The sequence below is a fragment of the Solanum dulcamara genome, chromosome 8 (genome assembly GCF_947179165.1).
Source record: "Solanum dulcamara chromosome 8, daSolDulc1.2, whole genome shotgun sequence".
Taxonomy (NCBI): domain Eukaryota; kingdom Viridiplantae; phylum Streptophyta; class Magnoliopsida; order Solanales; family Solanaceae; genus Solanum; species Solanum dulcamara.
In genome coordinates this window covers 4448044-4454043 of record NC_077244.1, presented here as the reverse complement: position 1 = coordinate 4454043, position 6000 = coordinate 4448044, and positions in this window count along the sequence as shown.

Here is a 6000-nt window from a genome sequence, read left to right as displayed (position 1 = left end):
GACTTTAAGTAGATCTTCAAGAAAGACGTCAGGAAACTCGTTGACAATCGGAACCGACTCAAGGGATGGAGACTCAATACTATCATCTTTCACTCGGACAAGGTGATAAATACACCCTTTTGAGATTAGTTTCTTGGCCCTAAGGTAGGAAATAAACTTACCCTTAGGCACGATAGGACTACTCTTCCACTCTATAATAGCCTCATTCGGGAATTGGAACTTGACAATCTGAGTCCTACAATCGATAGAGGCATAACAGACATAAAGCCAGTCCATGCCAAGGATCACATCAAAATCAACCATGTCTAACTCAACTAAGTCAGCCAAGGTATTCCTATGATGAATTGACATAGTCCAATCTCTATAGACTTTCTCAACTACGATAGAATCACCGACAGGAGTAGCTATGCAGAAAGGCTCACAAAAACATTCAGGAATTTTATCAAATTTACTTGCCATGTAAGGAGTCACAAAAGATAGTGTGGCACCCGGATCTATCAAAATATAACAGTCAAGAGAAGAGACTCGAATCATATCCATCACGACGTTTGGAGAGTTCTCCTGATCTTGATGACTACCCATGGCATATAGATGGTTTGTACCTCCGTTCGTACTTGAAGTAGTGCCCTTCTGATTACCTCTAGCTGGTGGTGCGGTGGTAAAATAGTGGGCTCTGTTCCCCCATGCTAGACCTTCTTCTGAAAATGGTTTATTTGGCTGCATTTATAACAACCAACTCTTCCCGCTCTGCACTCTCCCAAGTGAAGCTTACCGCACTTGAAGCATGGTGGCTTCTCTTGCGAACCTTGACCTACGCTAGCCTGGGATTGAGAACCCTAGGGTCTGAAGTTCTGGAGACTCTACCCCTACTGATCATACCTGTTCTGCGGCATAGGTGCACTAGCGGTAGATAAGGCATAGTGGGAAGGCCTCTTCTGGAAGAAGGACCTATTGCCCTTGTTTTGCTTCTATTCATTCTCCTGCCCAGCTGATCTTTCCCTCTTGCTCAGATGCTCATCTCTGTATTTTCTCTTCTCATCCTCCACCTGTTGAGCGTACACCATTAATTTTGAAATATCCATATCGGAGATTAACAATGCCACTTTGCACTCCTTCTTCACATGTCTTCCCAAGCCGGAGACAAACTTCCTCATCTTCGACCTCACATCTGGATTATCTTTAGAGCATATATGGATAGTTGGATGAACTTCAGACCATACTCTTTAACTGTCATACCTTCTTGTTTCAAATTCACAAACTCCTCCACTTTTGCTTCCCTCAATTGTCGGGGAAAGAAGTGGTCGAGAAAGGCTCCCTCAAATTTATCCCACATAGCAGGTTCAGCATCCTCACCTGTACCTCTTTCCCATTGGTTATATCAGATGTTTGCCATATCCTTGAGCTAGTAAGACACCAACTCAACCCCCTCAATCTCCGTAGCATGCATAGCTTTCAAGATTTTCCACATCTCATCAATAAACTTTTGGAGGTCTTCATCAACCTTAGAACCCGTGAATGCCGGCGGATTCATTCTTAGAAAGTCTCTAATTCTGGTAGCAGCAGACGGCTCTTGGGAACTAGAGGTAAGAGTTGGCGAACTCTAGTTACTATTTTGGGCAGCCACTAATTGAGTGAGCATGGCAATCTCTCCTCTAAAGTTTGTTTCCAAAGTTGGAGTAGGTGGAGTAGTAGGCATTTGAGGTGCCTCTGCATACCTCGTCGGTCGGCCTCTAGCCCTCAATGGGCACACCTCTGACTGTGGCATCTCTGCGTTATCAACATTTCTCGAACTGGCTATATGTTTAGGTGGAATTGTCTGCAACGTATAAACGCACGAATTAGAAAGGAGTTTTATAGAGTTTAACTCTATCGCACGAATTCAGAGTATGAAAGAAGTGAAACAATTCTTAATGTCTTATAGCCTCCTGATTATAAATGTGGTGCACAACACACCTATAAACAAGACTCTACTAGACACGGCTTCATAAACTCCCTAGGACTCTTGAACTCTATGCTCTGATACCATCCTCCGGAAACTAGGAGGACTCATCAACTAGCTGGGAGTGTGTGAATCTTCAATGGTGTGCCGGTTGATGATCTCTAGTACCTGTCTCATGATGCAGGCCAAATGGCGTCAGTACATGGAATGTACAAGTATGTAAAATGGCTGAATGAAACAACATCAGAAAGGACCAAGTCAACTCAGGAATCCCAACTCAGAAAAAGTACAACTCAACAAGCGTGCTAAGTCTAAGCAAGAATATAGTTTAGACGGGACCAAATCACATACAATTCAACTCAATCCGACTCAGAGTACTATCAAGATCTATATGGGAGTTTCTCTTATCCGACAACGATCACTTATGAGCCAGTGATAGCACAACAAACCGACATTATTGCCGTGTCCGTTCATACCTTGCCAGGGTATGAACGAATCAACCAATCATGGATCCAATCCAACCAAGTCCTATATTATCAGGACAATAATTTTGGAGAAGCATCTGACTTTAATGGTTCAATCCCCTCCTACGTTTGGCGACGTAGTTATTGGGTTCGAGTATGGACTATACTCTTGCCCAATTCGGTGCTTGATACTCCTCCCAAGACTCAATGCTCATAAAACTTCATCCAATCAAATCATATCGACAAGTCTCATTTAGAACCTTGTCAACTCATCAACTCTATCACCATCAAACATCTCCCAATCATACTATCCGACCAATTCCAATCATATCATTCAAGAGTAAATTTAAATATACATTTATGGCATCATACAAACATATCCAACCATTTCTCTATTCATTTAACACATCTTTGGAACTCATCACAACTCCAAGGTTTTAGACCAACAATTTAAAATGAACAACATATTTAAGAGAATTAGCATTTTTGTCATAATCCACATAGTTAAGAAAATCAATAAAGCATGTTTAACAACTCATCTTCATCAACTCATACTCACATGAAGGTTCTTTCTAGAAATTGTTTGTCTCAACAACATCAACATAACAAGAATCACATTAATGGATGACAAGACTCATTTGGACATAGGCCTATCAAGAAACTCCATTCTTATGAACATTTAACCTCAAAGAAAGTGTAGGGCACATGGGTGGACTCAACCCATGTTTTGAGTAACCTTACATACCTTAGTGAAGACTTGAAGAAAACCTTGATGTTGGGTCTTCAATGGGAAACTTGAATTTCTTGAAGCTCTTGAATGAAATCTTTGTTGGAGAAGGATTGAAGAAGAAGAGAGAGATTTCTAGGGCTTTTAGAGAGAGAGAGAGAGGAGTTGAAAATAATGGTCCAAAATGTTCTAAGGCCGTGTATATATAATTTGGGAAAATTCCCAAACTGCCCTTTCTCCAAAAATCTAGAAAATAGGCCAAAAACACCCTTGGCGCGATAGTGGCGCGTCGCACCACTGCGGCGCCAAGTCGAATAGGCTAAAAACCTGCACATCTGTTAGTGGCGCGTCGCGCCAAAGACCAAACTACTGAGGCTTGTTCCTGGTGCGATAGTGGCACGTCGCTCCCTTATAGCACCAAGCCCAAGTTTTCTGGGTTCTGGAAAATAGGCTTGAAAACCCTACACATCTCGTAGTGGCATACCGCGCCAGGGGACAAACTACTGAGGCTTGTTTCTGGCGCGATAGTGGTGCGTCGCGCCACTGCAGCGCCAAGCCCAGATTTCCAGCAGTTGCAACCCAGGCCTGAAATTTCTGTCGTGCTAGTTCGTCTTAGGATCGTCATATCTTTTGACTCCAAACTCCAAAAATTACATTCTTGGTGGCGTTGGAAAGAAGACTCGACGACCTTTAATTTAGTAGGTTGTGGGCCACCCTGATTGTCATCTTTCAAAATATAGGGTCATTAGCAGTCGACCCCTTATACGAACTCATCCTAAAACTTAGCCACGACGAATCTTTTGGACTTAACTTGGTCATAGGGGTCCTTTGTGACCCCACATCACCTCTAACACTTTTCAATTTCTCGGGGACTCATCATAACTCATTCATATACTTCACAATAATAGAGTTCGACCCTACACAAATACAAGAAAGGTTTAAATCTTAGGGAAAATGTTTGGGGGGGTGTTACACTAATGCCCTGGCTACTTTTATGGATTCAATGAACTGCATATTCCAGCCCTATTTGGACACATTTATAATTGTGTTTATTGATGACATCTTGGTTTATTCCAAGAATGAGGCGGATCATGTTAGTCACTTGAGAAAAGTCCTTTAGAGATTTAGATAGGATAAGTTGTATGCAAAATTCTCCAAATATGAGTTTTGGCTCGAGTCTGTGGCATTCTGGGTCATGTGATGACCAAGGATGGCATTATGGTCGATTCGGCTAAGGTTGCAGCGGTTTGTGATTGGGTTAGGCCTACTTCGACTATCGAGATTCGAAGATTTATTATGTTGACAAACTGTTATCGTCGGTTTGTTTAGGGTTTCTCTTTTACTGCAGCCCCATTGACTAGGCCAACTCAAAAAACTGTGGCATTTCAGTGGACTGATGAGTGTAGGGCGAGCTTTCAAAATTTCAAAGAGTTATTGACCTCAGTACTTATTCTAGCCTTACCCGAAGAAGGTGTGGCCTTCATTATATTTTGTGATGCTTGGGGAATCGGCTTGTGTGGTGTATTGATGCAAAAGAGTAGAGTTATAGCTTATGTTTCTCGACAGTTGAAGGTACATGAGAAGAACTATCCTACCTACGATTTAGAATTGACAGTGATGGTGTTTTTTCTAAAGTTGTGGAGGCACTATCTCTATGGTGTGCATTGTGAGGTCTTTACTCACCATCATATCCTTACGCATATCTTTTCTCAGCCAAATATGAATATGAGGCAGCATAGATGGTTGGAGTTGTTGAAAGACTATGACATTACTATTCTTTATCATTCGGGCAAAGCGAATATGGTAGCGGATGCCTTGAGTCTCAAAGCACCTAGTATGGGTAGTTTGGCCTTTCTTAAGGCGAATGAGAGGCCTTTGGCTTTGGAAGTTTAGTCATTGGCTAGGAAGTTGATCCAACTTGATATTTCTACACATCATAGCATTTTGGCCTTTATGGAGGCTAGGTCAACTTTGATGGATCAGATTCGTGCACACCAGTTTGAAGATAACAAGTTGAGGGCCATTCAAGACAAAGTGTTGAGTGGTGAAGAAAAATCAGCCTCTCTAGATTCGGAGGGAGTTTTAAGGATTAATGGTCGCATTTGTGTGCCTAAGGTTGGTGATTGAGTACGCATGATATAGGAGGAGGATTATTGTTCCAAGTATTCAATTCATCCGGGAGTAGTAAAGATGTTTCATGACTTGAAACACCACTATTTGGGGTGTGTCATGAAGAGGGAAATTGTTGATTTTGTGGCTAGGTGTCTAAATTGCCAACAAGTGAAGTATGAGCATCAAAAACTGGGTGGTCCAATGCAAAGAATGCCTATTCCCGAGTGGAAGTGGGAGCGTATTGCTATGGACTTTGTGTCTGGATTACCTATGGCATTGGGTAAGTATGACTCTATTTGGGTGATTGTGGAGCGATTAGGTAGGATTTATCTTCGTGAGATTGTTAGGTTGCATGGGATGCCTATCTCTATTGTGTCGGATCAAGGTTCAGTATTCACCTCTCACTTTTAGGAGGCAATGCAGCATGGTTTGGGTACACGACTAGAGATGAGTTCGACATTTGATCCCCAGATCGATGACCCGTCTGAACGGATCATTCAAGTGTTGGAGGATATGCTTTGGGCCTGTATGATTGATTTTGGTGCCCGATGGGACCAATACTTGCCTTTAGCGGAGTTACCATTTTAGGTCGGCTCAAACACTTTGGTGGCCTAAAGCCAAAAATAAATGTAGGGATTACACAAATCTCATAATGTTAAAAGCAAATTACATTTTATTCCTACTCTTTTTTCAAATTAGAAAAAGGAAAAATTACCAGAAAAAATATTTTTTAATAAATAATTACTGATTTTAGCGAT